General features: G+C 39.1%; 1 long non-coding RNA gene across 1 annotated transcript; it reads left to right on the top strand.

The window, feature by feature from the left end:
* The first annotated feature begins 2,877 nt into the window (after positions 1-2,877).
* LOC122975276 lies at positions 2,878-14,021 on the top strand. The gene is made up of 3 exons (XR_006400608.1): positions 2,878-2,958; positions 8,342-8,436; positions 13,498-14,021. It is a non-coding gene; the product is annotated as an uncharacterized LOC122975276 (long non-coding RNA).
* The last annotated feature ends 4,895 nt before the right edge of the window (positions 14,022-18,916 follow it).

The following is an 18,916-nucleotide window of genomic DNA, read 5'->3' as shown; positions in this document are numbered from 1 at the left end:
TGTATTTGGTCCTTTAATTTGGAGGACTTGTTGAAAATTAAACGTACCATATCTAGTTGCCTCCTCAAAGGAATTTTAAGATGAAAATGTTCTTTTATTTAGCAAGTAGATCTTCAGAGGTCTGTGGAGGTAAAACTGGCAGATTTTTGATATTCATTAAGAATAAAGCCTTTAATTTGCATCTGTGAAGGTAATATCATTCATGGTAATGAATACCCACAGAGGTCCACTCCCTGTATCTGTCCTTCAAAACATCACAACCAAACACATCTCTTTGTGTCCAGACAATTTGTATTTAATAACACTATGCTTATGCTTAGTTGTTGCTATGGAGATTTAAAATAATCAGGAATATTTCATTTGATCCTATGATTTGTCTATGTATGGGTGTCAGTATGTGTAAGCTCACACTGTATGTGCACCCACATGCGTGGGAACTTCAGTGTTTTTATTGCTTCATTGCTGTGCATGTGAGAATGTGAACAGTGTGTGTGGAAGCATAATGTAATATGAGAAAATGTGTGTTTGTGTCTTTGTGTATTTGTGTGTGTGTAATGTGCATGTGAGCGTCTGTGCTTCCCAGATAAGAATATGGTGTTATTGCTGAATAAAAGCCCTTTAGAATCGGCCCTGTGGGAAAAGTGGACACAGTTATCAAGGAGCCAGAGACCCTGACAAGACGTCAAGACTGTAGAAATAATATAACATGAGCATGAATAAAAGAAAACCTTAATAACATTATCAGTGTTTCTTTCATTAATTCTCTCGCTTGCTCTCTTTCTCTTGCACACACTCACTCCCACATGCTTATGACTTATGGCTTTCATACAATACCTATCTTTGACACTCTAAATCTCTTCTTGTGCAGCACTTAAATGGAATCAGAACCTGGAAGAAATGCTTAACTGAAGTCGCTGGATTTTTTTCTGACAACAATCTGAAGGTTTTTAGTTTGAATGTGTTTTCCTGCCCTTACAAGAACCCAAAATATTGGGTAAAAAAACAACAGGATTAAACAACAGGCCACAACTGCTCTTACAGTAGCTAATTCTTTAAAATCAGCTATTTCCAATGTTACACTTAAATGAATCCTACTTTCAGGTATGTATGTGTGTTACATAAGCAATATACATGGCAAGGAGGCAGACACAGAGTGTATTACCATGCCAATACCATGGCCACTTAGAAAAAGGGTTATGTGGTAAGTTTAACCATTTAGGTCTGTTTCACCCATGGATGTATAAAGAGAACTGGATACAGTGTCGGAGGCGGGGCCCAGTTCATTCCTATGAAAGTTGCTCAGGGCGCATTAAGCCAAAAAAGTTCGACTTCCGGGTATAAAATTACCTGGATCTTCTGGGATCATTGGGCCCATAGAGCAATTGTGCAGCTCTTCTAGACCATCAAAATGTGATCGGACTGAATGGATCAAATTCTGATAGTGAGACAAGTCATTTCACCGGGGCTGTGATGCTCAAAAAAATTATCCGCTGATTTACAGACGTCTCTTTCGCAATGTAAGTCTATGGGAAAAAGTCTTTTTGGGCCCAATAGCGTCACATGATGTTGTAATTACACAGTTTTGCTGCTATGTCAAATTGGTTTCACAGCCCCGCGCTGTTCCTGGGGGCTTGGTTTCACCAGTGAGCATTTGAAGCCCACAGTAGTCTGCGCCATCCTTTCCGTTTGGATCCAGGACCTTCCAAATAAGGAGTGCAGGGTGTTGCCTTTCACACTCTGCGGATACGCCCTGACACCTTGGACGAAGCAAATGCTAGCTTACTGGGAACACCAAGTGGTGCACACTTGGACTAACGTTAGCTACTTCAGCTGAAAAACCCTAACAGGGTAGGCATTACAATCAAGTAACATTTAACTTACCAAAATATATTATAATCACAGCTTTCCATTAACACCCTCACAACAGACATCAAAACTGACTAATAAGTCTTCAGATCTCATTAACGGAGCAATAATATCCAAAATGACCACTAGCACACTTATTAGAGGGCCAAAATATAACGAGTGAAACCATAATGAATCTTTGAAAGAAAATGATTGACTTATTATTGCTAGGGAGAAGTTTTTGAAAACTTTGAACTTTTTTGAAAGGAGTCAATTGAAGCAAATGATTTATTGGAGCCAGCATCTAGCAGCTGACGGTGGCATTTTAAGGTGCTTCTGCATTGACTTCAGCCTCAAGCCATGGCAGTGGTGCTTGGTTCAGACAGAATGCAAAGCTTATTTTAGAGGTGGGTCGATTGCTAATAAAGTCAATTGAAAGACACAAGTTGAAAATGTTTCAACTTGCCTTGTATCCTGGGGCTTTAAAGAACGTGCTTCATAAACTTACATAGATGAAAGGAAAAAGGAGAGACTGGAGGGGAATAATTGAAAGAACTGGAGTCTGGCGAGTTTTGAGTTCAGTCAGGTGCTGACCAGAACACAAACCCACAGGCACGGTCAGTGCGTCCGTTCGTAGATAGCTTACTGCTACTAAACTGGAATGGCTGTTTGGGGCGAAGAAACAGATGAACAATCACAGTCCAGTGGTCAAATATACATTTGAACACACCTTTAGAAAGATGGTTAAACTGCTGACCAGAACTATGTTTGAGGTGTCCTATTAAATTATTTGAACAGACATCTTCCAGCTAATCGGAGACTAGTATTTACCATGCCCCTGGTATAAATAGTAATAGTAAGCTGGAAATGTAATGTGTGATGAAATATTGTCTAATTATATGCCATTGTGGTACAATGTATGTATGTGATACGATAGTATAATGTATTGCATGAGATGTGAGACATGTCTGTGATAAAAGGCTATGAATAAATTTTACCCGGTTTTCATTTTGTTTTGTTGTTTAGAAGAAGACCGTTGGAGGAAGAGGAATATTCATCAGAACAACAGAGGCAACAGAAAAAGAGATGAGATGCTGAGAGCAGCTGGAACAGGTTTGGAAGTTCTTGGAAGTTTTTTTAACCTTTCATTAAGCCGAGACGCACAAGCTGCCGAGTTACCCATGCTTGCTGCTACCATGTCAGCCCCATATCCTCTACTGCATCCAACCATGGCTTGTCTTCTGCTGCTGTCGCTGAGTCTATCCACACTGTGAACATTACATCACATTATTTACTCCATGATTCTTCGTATCGATTCGAATTCCAAATTTGAATTCCCTCAAGCAACAACTTCTTAATGCCTTACGAAATAATGCCAAACAGGCACATGGTGAGGCAAGCATTGAAAATGTGCTGTTTACCAAAGGCCTTGTACAAATTCTTAGAAATTCATCAACTCCTTCATGACACAGATTTTAACTATAATGTTCTAAAATACTACTTTTTTAAGTTAAGTATTAAGGTAAATAGATCAAAAAGATGTTGAAGCCCAGTATGAACAGATGTTCAGAGACTGGTTCACTCTGTCTCTCTGGCCTGCGCGTCACCACTGTCACATCCTCAGTGACTTTTGGTAGCACAGCTGCACCTACTGCCTCTCCAATAAGAGGATACTTTATTAACACTTTGAGCAGTCTTTGGGGAGTTTCAATGAACTCTGTGCCCTCCACAACCTTTTCAAATCAAATGTTCCCTTTTTGTGTCAAATAAAGTGCAGTAGAAGAATTCCAGGGTGTGAATAGAAATAGTTTTGGCCATGCACCTGTGGGTTTTCTTATGTAACGTAATTATTTCTTTTGTGCCATACAAAACATTTCTTCACAAAAATTCCGATTCAGTACTTTTAGAATAATACTGAGGGATAATAACCCAATCATCTGTGGATGGTGAAGTGCATCTGAATTCAGGTTTAAAAGAAATGTTCAGGAATTTTTGCTCAAGTTTGGCTTTAACTGAAAGTGTGTCTCATTCTATAAAAACTGTATATTCTAAACTTATAAAACATATTTTGTTGATTATCTCTGACCATACCACCATGAAATAATAATAATTAGCTATACTTTTTTGGGTACATCTTTAAATAAGTCTTTTTTTCTATTGTCCACGGTTCACATTCTAACATTGAAATATTAAAGACATACTGTTTGGTTTGGCTTTAAAAGAAAACACAGATGGAGCATTTTCAAAACAGCCTGACCTTACTCAACTCCTGAGAACAAAATGATAACTCAAAGCAAAAGAAAAGGACACTGAGATGGATTTCCTGTCTCAAGCAAGTTTCAAGACTTAAGTTGCCTTTTACAGTATATTGTACTAAATAAGATGGAAACCAGGGGCAGCCTGGGAGGTAGCAGAAAAGTATTTATTAGTTTAGGTTTGGTCTGCTTTGGGGAATGGTTGGCATGAGTTGTCTACAGGATGCTTGTAGTGTGTCCAAAGGCATTTAGTCTACACTATTTTTTTTTTTACTAGAAATGGTTTTAAATAAAACTTTGTAGCCTAAAGCCAGCACAATGAGAAGTGGTTCTTGGTTTAAAAATTCCTCTTTCTCCACAGTTTCAGCCATTGCCCAGCTGTTTTATCACGTTCTACAAAAATGATGGAAAAAGTAATTTAACAGTTTTGATTGCCCTGCTATGATATGATTCCTTAACTCTTGAATGTGAGATCCATGCAGGTCAGCAGCGGTGTGCACAATAAGGTGAGGGAGCCCATGTTCAAGTTGTTTCTGCTGGCAGATCTGCTCAGCGTTAACAGCACAACAGCTGCTGGAAAGCAAGGTATCTGGCTGAGCAGTCTGATTCACTTACTGGAAGCAGCAACTAGTTTTCAGCTCAGCAGCATCTTGGTTGCAGGAGACAAGTCTCTAGTGAAGGTTCAAATAATGCAGCTTGTGTGAGACCCATTGGTTTCTCAGCGCTCCACAAACTATTTTTTCTTAAGAATTTAAGAGCAAGCATGCTTTTAAGAATCATAAAATCTACATTTTTTCATTATTATTCTTTTGGGGCATTTCATGCTTTTATCAGACAGAAATAGTGGAAAAATGCAACAACGGACCCCAGTAGGACCAAGCGGCAACTACTACAGCTTGAGGCTGAAGCCAATGCGGAGGTTCCCTTAATGCCACCAATGGTGCTGGCTCCAAAAAATCCCTGGCTGCATTTGACTCCCATTCAAAAAGCATCAATTTCTCACTAGAAATACTAAGTCAATCTTTTTTTTTCTCCAACAAGTCATCATGATCTCAATCACTAAATTCGGGCCCTCTTATAGGTTTGCTGGTGGTCATTTTGGAAATTATTGCTCTGTTATTAAGATTTGAAGACGTATAGTAGCTCTGATGTCTGTCGTGTGGGCATTAATTGACAGCTGTGATTGACAGCTGACTCACCTGCTGCTCTCCATGGCTCTGGAAGTCGAGTTGGACTATTGTTGCAATATTTTTGTAAGTGTTACTGTTACAAAATTACTTCACCTGCCCGGTTAGCACAGTTTAACTAAAGTAGCCAGCATCAGCCCAAGAGTGCAGCACTCTGTGTTCCCAGTAAGCTAGCAGGGCATGTTTCCAGGGCCTGAAAGGTGACACCTTGCATTCCTTATTTGGAAGGTCCTGGCTCCAAACAGAGATGATGGCGCCGACCACAAGCAGCAAATTTGGGCTTCAAACCGGCTCCAATGAAAAACAATGGGTGATATCACACCTTGCTATGTCAATCTTTATATACAGCCGATGGACAGGACTCAAACAAGGGACACTGGCTCATGATCAGCGCCCCAAAATCTACATTTTGAATGAGTTAAAGTCCTTCAAGGGTATCTAGGATAATCTTAAATAAAAGACTGGAAATCTGTTATGTGACAGCATAAGTGCTTTATGCTAATCGCATTGTTAGCCTGATATATACTTATTAGTTTTCATGCTCTTATATTAAACTGGCAATATCAGTTAGAAGCTAGCCAGCTAGTTAATTAAGATGACTTCTTGCATCAATGTTACACTGCAGAAAAGCTTCAGTGATGTGGTATCTGATTAAAGACTGAGACTGAACCATTAAAACCTGCACAAGTCACATGGAACCGAAATGATTTGTGCATTCATTTAGTCACTCTTGCAGTACATATTCTCATAAGCTCATATTTACAAAAAACAATACAAAAAGGGAATAATGCATATGCAACTAATCTGCATTAGCAAAACATATTTATGGGGAAATTTAATGTAATTCAGATTGTATTTATCTTCAGCCAGAAATTTTATATTGAATATATCTGCAGAATGTTTGCTGCCAAAGACTGCCAGCTGGTTAGCCTAACATTGACTAATTGAAACCTAAGTGCAGTTAAAGGTAGAGTCAGTGATTCTGGAGAAAGATTGTGTGCGATGAAAAAAAATCTGGTGTTCATACACAGGGGGAAATCGTCAGAGCAGCTGTCTGTGTGAGGACATGACAGTCTCCCATCTCCAGCACCTATTGAATAGCGGGGGAGGGCTGGTGAACTGGAGAGAGCGAGGTCATGGCCAATTCACATAGAAAGTGTTTTCTCACAGCACAGATACGCTTCCTTTTTTTTAATAAATCAATCCACACTGAATCTGAGACAGTCTCACAGAGACCCCCACTGTTTCTTTACTCTCTGAGTCTGTCTCTGTCGCGTTTAGTGAAGCGTAATATGAGCAGGCAGCTGTTTAAATCACACAAATATTCTGCTGTATGTGTGTTTTGAACTTATTAACTGTACCAATGAATCAATAAATACAAACACTGCTGATTTCTTCCCGTGGAGCCGACATACAAACTATTTTGGTTCAATAAATTTCTGCTGTCAGTCAGCCTGGTGAAGGCAGTTTGGTCGGCTGCTGTCCTCCCAGCTCTCCAGGAGCTGCTGCTGACAGACGGCTGCTTCTGTGGACAGAGATGCTGAACACAGGTTGAGTGAGAAGTAGGGAGGCCGCAGAGAGGTGGAGAGTGTGGATGGATTGTTGTGCTCACGAGACAATTTTTTTTTTCCACTCTTGACAATGTGTGCGAGGAACAAAAATGACTCTGCAGCTGACGCATCGCTCTGGATTCCACCATATTTCTCTTTTGGTCGTTGCCTTGGCAATACACATCCATGAATTTGAGGGGAATTCTGAAGGAGCACAAAGGGAGGTGTGTATTTGTTTGTGTTAGTTAGTTTAGTTCAAATACCAACAATCTTTCTCCAGAATGGCTGACTCTACCTTTGAGGTTAGACAGCTAAAGCCTGCTCTTGGTTAAGGGTTTCAGAAAGAAGATGTTAGTGGTTAAATAATAAAAACATCAATGCTAAGTACTAGTATGAGACACAGTCCTAAGCTGCTGATGTCAAAGGCAAGTGCTTAATCCACCACCAACCTCCACACCTTTATCTTTAGCTGTAGGATACTGTATGAATGACACACTGGCACAGAGGGCTTGCTGTGAATCAATAATGCAGGATAACTGCATATGAACTTCATTTGAAGGAGACAGGGCTGGCAAAAAGACAGGTGATGAGAAGTGTTTTAAGAACTGAATTTGGGGGTACACATCCCAGAGGGCTATTTAATGATCACCGCAAATTTGCTGAGCCCTCTGCTTTGCCTGTTATTTTTGTTATTTGTGTTCATATTTCCTGCCATTTTTTTCCAATCTATACAATTTTAATTCTTTACTTAGTCCCCTGGCTACTATATCAAGCTGTAATGTTTTCATTATTCACTCAGTCTCTTTCTCCTAGAGGCCTCTCTTTGGTGTACCGCTGCTACAATGGGCTCTCAACGAAACAGTTGAAAAAAATGTTCATCTCTTATCATGAGGCAGCAAATTAATATTCCAAAAGCCTTCTGTGTGTGTGTTAATCTTTTTCATTCTGTCAACATGTGTCTTATGTGTGAGCGTATTAGCATGTCTGTGCAGAAATTGTGTGTGATAATGATGCAGTGCTTTTGGCAGCTATTTGCCTCATAAAATAACGGCCATCAAAGGTCCTCTTGTGTCATTTATTATTGTTTTCCCATCAATTTTGACTCATTAACTGACCAAATGAAATTCATTATTATAAAGATTTTGTATTCACTCACCTGTACCTAGACATACATGCATATTTACATATTAATTTATTATTGATAGCCTATTACTGAATGAATGCAGTGAATACCATACCGTCGGCTGGCTCTGCTGCTGAATGCTGTGCAGTGGTCTGGCTTGCTTCTATTTTTCTCTGTTTGTTTATCCTGATTTGTGTCTCTGTTTCTTTCACCTTCTCTCTTGCTAACCTCATGTCTGCTGCTGGCTCTCTTTATCTGGAATCCAGTAGCAATGTTGGCGGACAAGCTGATTTGGTTGGCTGACAGACCGGGTGAGGGAATGCCTGGCCCGCCAAATATTTGGGTGACTTTTCCGACTGGCTGAATGGGATTTTTGGCTAGGTTGTTGACTGGGAGCCTGGCTGACCACCAAATGACGTAGGCTGCTTTGTGGCTGACGGAGATGCTGGTTCTCATCGGGCCTGCAGCATAACTGGGTGAGTGAAAGCCTGTGTGACACTCACCATGTACTGTATTGAATAAATTAGTATTTGTCTGGCTAACTCTATGGCTAGCAGACTATGTACTGTAGTTTGCTGACTGCGGCTTCTTGTTCATATCTGAGTAAATACTAAGTGGAAACCTTTTAATAGAATAGCTCACAGGTTATACAGTGCAGTTGAAAGTAAAGTGTCATTTCCACTTCCCTTTAAAACCTAAAATATATTGTGTAAGTGTTTGTTTTAACGGTCAACTAGCTACGTCCACAATCCACAGCGCTGCTTTTGATCTTTTACAAGTTTGACATGTACTTGACACGAATGCACAGTATTACAGTATTTGTTAATAGTCATAATAAAATGGTTCCTACTTTCATGTAGAGATGTTGCTTAGTCATTCACAATTTCATTCTGTGGCAGAGGCTTTCTGCTCACTTTGGGGCACCCAGAGTTTAGCTTTCCAGCATCTGACTGATACAGCCAAGTGTTTACGCTATAATAACCACTCACTGATCTCCAGCAATGTGTCTTTCCAGCTTAAACTCTACTTAGTGGTATGACTGGGTGTCAGAAGTATTTACATTATTTTAAGCGATCATGCTGACACAAATGTGAATGCATCAATAATCATCCGAGAACAGCTATAAAGTGCAACCCACTCATGATTCTTACAGTAGCACCAGTTTTTTTGCAAGAAAATGTATGGTTTAATCTGTTTTTTACAAGTCAGTCAGGGTAATTTTTTAAGACAGCCTAACTGGAAAATCTTTGTTTGTCCTGCAAATTGGCTTTCTCTGCCAGGTGTATGCATTTGATTTAGCAGGCGTTGGATCAATAACAGGCTTTTGTTGTGAGCATTTGTCTCTCTGCTTTTCAGTTAGTGAAGAAATGCTGAGTCAAGAAGCAAATAATGCTACTTAGGATTGTTTCCCCAGTCTGCAGTTGATTGAGCCACTTACGTGTGTGTGTGTGTGTGTGTGTGTGTGTGTGTGTGTGTGTGTGTGTGTGTGTGTGTGTGTGTGTGTGTGTGTGTGCGCGCTCATGTGCATGCATGCAGGCTGATTCCATTTAGAGTCCTCTTACAATCTAATGAGTTGTTTATCTCTGTGATGACTGGATTGTTCAGGTTAAATGAATGGGTTTTGTTCTTTCATTCTCTATTTGTCTTTTTGCAACACCTTATTTTTATTTTTACGCAATTCACACAACACTGCCAACACCAGTCTTCTTCAAACACACCTCCAGGGCTGTAAAATAAATCCAAAGTGGAAGTGCCAAAAACTGCAGTTCCTCAAATGGCCACTTGAGGCTGGCTTCAAAAGTGAATCAATCCCCATAGACCCTCATGTTAAAATGCCCAAATTTACAGCAGAAATTAATATGTTCACAACCTGGTAGAAAAAACAGTTTTGGTATCTATAGCTAATTTCCCTGCTCATGACAACAATACAGGGAGTGAACTTTTATATAACTCACCCGTTTAAATTTTATTAAGGCTTAAAGTTACGCATAATTAAGTGCGTGGCTGCAAGTCACTACCATGGCAACAACATTAGTTGGGTAACATTGCACTACTGTTATCTCATCTTGAAAATGAAATTGCTGAAAGCCTGCAACAGATTTACTGTCTTTGCAGTAAATTGCCATTGTGGCTCCTTTTTCATACATATACAATACCATGAGATTTTATAGGAAAGGGACTTCTCTTCTATGTCTCTCAGTTTCTTCCTTCTTTTTCTCTTAAATTATACAACTTCAGGTCACTCACTGCCTTCTTTCTGACAGAATTTGGGTTTGTATTAACTGGTTAACTCTGAATATACTCTATCTTTCTTTGTAAATGTGTAGAGTTGGAGAGAAAAAAACAAATACACTTAACAACCTAGAAGAGCAACTCTGGTGAATTGCCTTTTTCTTTTTTCTTTTTTTTTCTACAAATGTCTTTGCACATAAGCTCTCAAACTCTCAATTTCTACTACTCCTCAACATGTGGAAGAACATCCGGATAACAATACTGCTGTTTAAGAAATCTGTAATTTCCAATTGAGTCAATGTCTGGAGACAGGCTTTATTTGTCCTCTGTAACAGCATGTTTTGCAGAAGGTATTGCAGTGAGAGTATTTATCAGTGTCCTGCAGCCTTGACACAATTTGTATAGACAACACAGTCCTTGGGGTTTTTATTCATTACTGTTTTCTTGGTGCCAAAATATGTTTATGCCCATAGGTGTCATTTGCACTGGGAACACTGGGGACTTGTCCCTACAACTTGGCCAACTTTGTTTGCTTTTTAAAAGCATAATTTGTTACTAATGTTCTGAAACATATATTGCACCAAGAAACGTTAACTAACAAATGAGAACACTTAGAGAAAGGTTTATTTGCACAATAAGAAAACATACAATGCAATGTAAATATAGAAGAAACAAATGTGCATTGTCCAAAAAATGTAATGTAAGTTAAAAAAAATCCCATTAGTTTACTGATTCTAAAATGACCCCAAAACGTGCATGCGCCTATCAGTAACTTCAGTAAATTCATGACACAGTTTCTTCTTGTCCAAGTTCTCTCTCTGTGAACATGACAAACAACCACGCTGTTGAGTGGGGCTTGTGACACTGAAGAGCAAAGCAGGTCTTCAGGTGTCTGAAGGCACTGAAGCTTCTCTCCACCTCAGCAGATGAGGCAGGGACAGGAGCAGAGCTAGACCCTCAGCACAGAGGGGGCTGAGCATTCTCGAGGGGCCCTTCTGATAAATTCATTTTAAAATTCACAACTGTAAAATAGCAGATATATCCTATCCATAAACAGAAATTGTCTCTCATTGAGCCAAGCAAACCTATGTCAAAGAAAATATACATACAAACAGACAAAGCCACTTTGTCAGACAAGCTTGTTCTGAAGAACAAAAGAAGAAAACAGGTTGCCAGTCGCGTTCAAATGTTTCAGCACCAAGGACAGCTCACAGCACACTACGTGCATTGATTTATAAACGGTTCAGCACCACCGCCGATAGATAGCGACAGGCCAGGTACACTGTCTCAGTGCTGTGTCTGTGTCTTTCTTACACAGGAATAACATAAACATAAAATAGACACTGTGGTCTACAACACTATACAAGGCCTATTCATTCAGTCATAAAGCAGACAGTCTACAACAACTCATCTTCAACACTCAGCAAAGTGAGGTTGGATAGTCCAGCCTCATCCATGCACAAATGCAAATAGCTCTTAATGAGCCTCAGATGGCTGAAACTCCATCCTGCGAGTTTCATTCACTACAAACTTAAGAGGCCACAAATATCTCATATTGGCTTAAGTGAAGTTAGTCGTAAACTTTGAATCACTGCTTCTGCAGTCTTCACTTCTTGTGGAGTCAACGAGCAGAAATGTGGACAGCACCACTCTGCAATTGCAACCCACATAGTGGTCAGAGGAGGGATTACTGTGGTGACTGACGAGGGCAAACACGCTTAACTTAAAAAACACATGCAAATGGACTGATTAGCTTGCTAGCTAGCTAGAATAGCCTACAGTTTGCAAACATATTAAGATCATTGCATCGTATTTGCCAGATTTTACGGCACATAATAAAATAGTGACTTACAGTACAGTGCTGCTTGCTTAAGTAGTTTCTAATGTCTCTTCCCTTTTTCCACTTGGACATTGTGCAGTTTAAGTTGTTGTAAATTAGGCTACTGCACTTTTTTTTTAAAAATGTGTAGCTAGCTACTGTACTTTGATTATCATGTGGCAATTTATGAATTAATTGTGGAATTTTAAAAGAATGAATTAAAAAATAAGTGATTTGAGTTTGTTTTAAAATTAATATAGGTAAATAAACAGAAATAATCTAATCCCTGCTCTAGTTTAATTCATGTTCTCACATATCAATATTTAAACCTTATGCTTAGTATGAGTCATGATTGGTTGAACTTGACTCATGAACTCTTGTAGACTCTGTTTCTCCAATTTTAAAAAAAGTATGCAGCATCAAAACAACATGGCAGTTTAACTAAACAACTAAAGGTAAGGTTGATTAATTATATTTAACTTACGTTGTTAACATTATTCCTTCAGTTGATTCTATTTTGTCATATTGGATATTGTTATCGCTGGGCTGCGCTGATGCTTTTTCTGTTCAATTGACATGGTGTTGCAGCTGTGGATGTGATGCATATGGATGACTGTTACTTGTGTGGTTGATGTGCATTTTATTTTCATATTGTTGACTCTATGCCCTTCTGATGCGCTGTTATACATTTTTTTTCTCACCGTAATTATCTACTCTGACCTCATATTGATCCCAGCATTACATTGCCTAAAATTGCATATGTTTAAGACCGTTTAAAAATGTTTTTTCATCTGAGCCCTTATGTCTCCACCACTTTTCAACACAAAGTGATGTCCTTGTTTATGCCCAAGGCCTTCTCAGCATCAGGTCCCATCGCCTCTTAGTCTTTGAAGTATGTCTTTTCCTGAAATAGGAGGGAAAGAACCCTTCTTGTGTTGTGTATGTGTTCTGTTGATGTGTCTGCTTTTCTTTATTTTCAAGTAAGGGGCAGTATGTGTTAGATTGTTTCTCAGTTGAATGTGTGCATTGTTACAGGTAGATATGACTTGAAAATAGTTGGATACAGGAATGTATCCATTGTCCATCCTCCACTTGTGTCTCAGAAGGATTTATAAGGAAAGAAATTTCCAAGCGTACAGCAACTTTTTCATGAAATGACATTTCCCATTTATCCCCTATTAACATAATGGAGTTGGGAAAAATGGGAAGACAAAGTGATGGATGGTGGAGATTATTACATCATGCATATGCAATACCAAACTTAATAAAACAGGAGAGATAGAGGAGGGCTTGAGCTTTTGCACAAAGCCATAGAATACTTAACGCATAGGCCTTGCCCCCTGTAACCTTGCTTCAAGGTACATAGTTGGCCCAAAGGGCTTCTGCTTTTCCTGTTTACAAAATATGTATGCTTTACTGAATTTTTGTGTTTATTCTTTCCTTTTTTTCCTCACCATTTTCCCCCTTTTCACATGCTCTTACAAAGTCATTTCCCTCACTGCATGCATTCATCTTGCTGTTCTGTCCTTCCTCCTTCCTTCTTTTCTCTCCACATTCCCATTCCTCCTCTCTGTCTCTGCACAGTTGCATTAATTTCCCATCGGAAAATTTACAATGCAGACACACCCCGACAGTGACCGAATCGGCAGTGTGAGCCAGAGAGATATCAAGTAAAATACACTTCTCATTACACCGTAACAAAGCCAGGTAAGAGGAGGTGTATTACCATGCTCCCTGACAATAGCAGATATATGTTTGGTGCATCACTAAGCTCTTGCAGCAACAGGCAGACAAGCATATCAAAATCTTATTAAGAGCAAGACATGAATTTCTCAAACTAATCCATTCTCACCCCTGGTGTTCTGTTTCTGTGAAACCAAATTTTAAATTACTCAGCTGTTGGTTCTCACACCTCCACCCCTCTTTCGGTTTTCACTGCAGTTTGCTATACTAAAATATTTCATTTTTATGGTTTCTTTCTCTATATTTTCTCATTCTCTGTCTCCATTTCTCTTTATCTAGTTTGCATTTTTCTCCCTTTTGCACTGAAGTACTTACTGTCTTTCTGTCTTGTTGTATCAATTAGCTATTTTTTTTTCTCTGTGTGTGCATTATCTGTTTTTTCTCCTTCCATCAGTTTTCTTTGTGTTTCCTCTCTGTACAATCTTCCGTTTATTTCTATTGGCTCACCCCCTCTTTCTATGCTCATTTCTGTCTTTCTTTTTCTGTCTTTGTAATGAAACTGCCTTAAGTGCCCATGAATCTGATTTATCACTTTGCTTTCCACTTTTTTCTGAGCAACTTAGTTGACACAGAGCAGTGACAGATTTCTTGGCAGTGCATCAATTAGACTTGTCACACAGCTGAGCTTGGCTCTTCTCTCCATGAGATGTCAACCTCTCTGTGATCTTTCTGTGATCGTTCTCACACACACACACATACAGACTAGCTCTTGTCCTCTTGGATTTTTCCTGGTCAAGGCTGTGTAGCTGCTGTGTAATATACCCAGGCAAACTGGCACGTAGCCCTGGCGATCAAGCAGAGCAGGATTCACCAACAAGACATGTGACACATTCTCACAGACTGATACATCGAAATTCACAGACCAGCTGTTACATACCAAGCACTCATAAATGTATAGTATGTATATATTTTAAACTAATTAATACGTAAATGGTACTTTATACGGCTCAAAAGTAAGACTATGACTGCTCTAGATTATTGTGTTTTGACTGACCTGCACAGGAGCTTTTAATTCTGAACTTGATTGATTTTAGCACAGAATCCATAAACCAGAGCCATGGAGACAATGGTAGATCCCCATTTCCTCCATCTGTGAAGACACCCCACACAGGATGACCATTTCCACCAACATATACTGTTTTTTCCAGTCTTAACTTCTAAGTAGCAGCACATATTGAATGATGAGTAAATACAGAGGACATCTGAACAATGCAGCCAACCCCTCCAATTCCCTCAAGAAAGCAATTTCTTTTGTGTTCCTGTACCAAAACAGAAATGCACATCCATCAAAAAAGGTTTACTTTGCTAATGTATAGTGCAATTTTCTTTGAAAAGGAGAGGAAAGGGAGGAAGCTAGATGCTAAATTTGGTTAAGATGGTGGATAAAAAGAGACAAAAAGGGCACAGAGGACTGTTGGGTTTGCAAAGACAGCTGAAGATGAATGAGGTGAGGTTCAGGTGAGCCGTGGCTCTGCACTGACATTTTTTAAAATTATTATTTCTCCCATTACATGTGACTTGGCATGGCAAAAGATTCAAATCATAAAAGATCACAAACTGCACAATTATATCTCCCAAATGTTAACACCAACCAGCCCAGACTGTAATGGAATCAGACCAACTTGGTTGTAATGGGCAAATCTTTAAGTAATGTTTTTTTAATTTTCTATTTCTTGTTCGCTGTTTTTCTTTCACTACCACAGAGACTCTTTCCCTCAAAAACATACACACACACTCTCACACACACACACACACACAGAAATACACATCAAAGAGTCTCATGAGGGATTTTCAATGCTTTAGGCTCCTCTTTACCCTTGGCCTCAGAGCTCATTAGAGGCACACTCCTGCTCCCTACACACACAAACACACAGTACACATGTACTTGAGGTGAATGCACGGGCACAGACACCCATACGCAGACATATGCAGAGGTATGCTCAGACACACATTTACTTGCTCCCTCTCTTTTTCTGTCTCTCTCCCTTCTGACAGCCCAGCTTGTGTTAAGAAGTCTACAGAGAGCGAGTATGAAAACAGCCAGGCGAAGAGTTAAATGACTGTGGGATTTCTCCTAACGTCAGTTAGAAACCCCCACCGGTCAGCAAAACCTGCTCACACATGTCAAACTGTCTTGTTAGCCAGCCACCTGTGTGTGTGTGTGTGTGTGTGTGTGTGTGTGTGTGTGTGTGTGTGTGTGTGTGTGTGTGTGTGCATGTGTGTGTATGTACATGTATTGGATATAACTGTCTGGTCATGTAGTCTGCAACATGTATGTGTGTGCAAGAGTGCATGGTAGTGTTGTGAATGGGGTGGTTGGATGATTTGTGGTAGAGCAGAGAGAGGGGCACTCAGGTACATGTGGGGTTTCGAGATTTACTCAAAGAAGAAACTCAGGGTAAAAGATAAATGAAAAAATAACAAAAGACTTCAGCCAACAGGGCTGACTAAACCTCAAACTGCATTACTAAAGTACAGATATAAAAAGGTTTTAAGTGCTTAGTCCAACAGAGAAATATTAGTCAGTTATACTGTGTGTTACCCTCAGTCTTGATCTTCTTGTGAATCGTATCCATACGTGCAACAATTGTAATTCACACTTGGCACAGCTCACCTTGGATTTAGCAGAGCTGTGAGGACAGTGCAAAGGTGATTTATGTAGGGTTTTTGGAATTCCATATGTGTGTATCATGTGCCAAATTTCTAAACAGTCATTCGAGACACAACAAAGGGGTTCGCAGACCCATATCACACAGATATTTCATTTTTATTTTGCTTAACGTGTCCAATACAAGCACAGGGGGGAATAATGCACAGACGTTTCATGTGCCTTCATAGGAGGTAAAGCCAAAACGTGTGTTCTCCCCCCTGTGCTTAATAGACAAGTTAAATGAAATAGAAAAAAGATATCTAATTGATTCGGGTGTGCGACCCCTTTTCGATTGTGATTTGGACTTCACCTTTGGTTACATGTACCCCAGCTCCCCCATGTCTTTTTAGTTAGGCATGATTTTTTACTTCTACTTTGTAAACAGTCATTGAGCCACTGCTCCTTTGCAGTAAAGTCCATACAGCGTCGGAAGTAATCCCAACTACATGTGTGGTTAAATTTTAGTTCATTTGAGAGTCACTGATAGTTATGATACAACTGAATTTCTTAAAATGAGCTAAAGCTGCATTTTTGTTTAGTGTTTTGAATATCTCTTAATGAATTGAACATAAATGTACCATGGGGAATAGAATACTTCAGCAATTTAATATAATCTCATAAGAAATTAAAAAAAGATTTTTAATGCAGTAATGTTGTGACTTTTAGTCCCTTCAATGGGTCAAGCTCCAAAAATCTTGATCCTATTTCCATAAAGCAACTGATAGTGTAGTGTATAGTGATAGTATTTCTTAGACCCTTCCCACCCGATAAACACACATAAAACCCTGCACCAAGCTCTTGATTTGTAATGCAGGCTTTGTGTTAAGAAATTATCCAAGCTGAAGCTGAGATAACCCTGATGACATCTAGTGTTATTTTCTCAGATTTTTCCTCCAGAGCCACAGAAGACAAATTGTTTTCACAGGCTGAGTAGTACTCAGCATGATTAGTAACTGATCCTATATAAAATTGGTGGAATACCCAAATAAGACAACTTGAAGTAGAACTCCAAGAACACTTAAAAATGAGGCTCCAGTGTTGCTCTGCTCTCACATTGAGGATAAGAAAAGACTGGTTGTACCAGGCAACTATTAGGCAAGGATTAGTGTAATAGAAATGGAGCATGTTGCTCATGAAAACCTTCACAACCTTTCCCCTGGTTCCCATGTGAGAGTAGAAAGTAAAACAGTTTACATTAAATCTAATATGCCATACCACTGTACAATAAGGGAATATTCCCTCTTCTGCAGTGTATAAATAATAAATAAGCACAGTGTAGCATACAACAGCTGAATGAAATAATCCGAATGAAAGAGAGGATGTGGGCTCTTTCTGGTATAACATTTGATTCCACAGACAGATTCTATACAGCACTTATTTAAATTTACATATGGATGAACTTATGGCTGCAGACTGATTATCATTCTCACCCTTCATGCAAACCAGGAGCAAACTTCTAGAGATGCTTGATTAGACAGATGGACTCAAATCCATCACTAAACAGATGGCATAAAATTGTTTATATTTGTAGCCGCTGAAATAGCCCACAGACATAAAAAGGCCATCTGGGTGCACGTTGGGTGTCTAACATCAACCCATCTTTTCATTTGTGGTTTACTATCACAGAATCTGTTGCGGCGATTCCCTACGGTGTTTTCAGTTACTACCTACTGTTGCTTGATGTTTTCAGGAAAAGGGTTGAATATGATTAAGGTTAAAGGGTAATTCTGATTTATTACAACTTGGGAATTTAGTATTTTTGGGCATGATTTCTATTGGCCATTATAAAATTGTAATAATCAAAGTCCTTATTGATATCTGGGAACACGCCATCATCACTACAGTGAAGTCCAATGGGGCAAGAAAGACAATGAAGTCTGTAAACTGTGATGGATGTTTACAATTGACAGTTAACTTAATAATGTAACCTGACAGTTCATTCAGTCTCAACTTAAGGTCCACTTACTCGCTTGTTCTGGAGCTTTTGATCATATCACATGGCCTTTGTTAGCATATACACTTTGCTCAGTTTTAATGAACTGCACGTTAAAACTTTGAGGACCTTTAACAAAAGTAATGATTGTTTTGTCAGCTGTTGTTTCTAAGGTCAAGAATGAATTGTTAAGGTCAAATGTTGAACTAACACACACAAGACATCCTACTAGTGCTCAGAATAATGGAGAATTTGAACATCTACAATTCTGTGAAAACTGAGAAAACTAGCCAAACATTTGTTGATTAACACCATGAGATACAGTCAAAAGCTCCCAAACAAGTGACTCAGTGGACCTTGAGTTGAAATTGTTTTGTCACATTTTATCTTTGTTTGTCTTGTTTTGTTTTGTTTTTTTGTTTTTTTTTTTACCTCTAAAAGAGTTTGGCTAACTAAGGGTTTGTTTAAAACCTGTATGATCTGACTGCTCATGTTTGTTGTCCTGTCAGACTTATTTTTAGTAACATGGCCACATTCCCAGATCATAATGATCAACTTTAATGAGTATTATGTTATTAA

This window comes from Thunnus albacares, chromosome 23, assembly GCF_914725855.1.
Source record: "Thunnus albacares chromosome 23, fThuAlb1.1, whole genome shotgun sequence".
Classification (NCBI taxonomy): domain Eukaryota; kingdom Metazoa; phylum Chordata; class Actinopteri; order Scombriformes; family Scombridae; genus Thunnus; species Thunnus albacares.
Note: the sequence above shows the minus strand (reverse complement) of the source record. Positions and strands in the feature narration are given on the sequence as shown.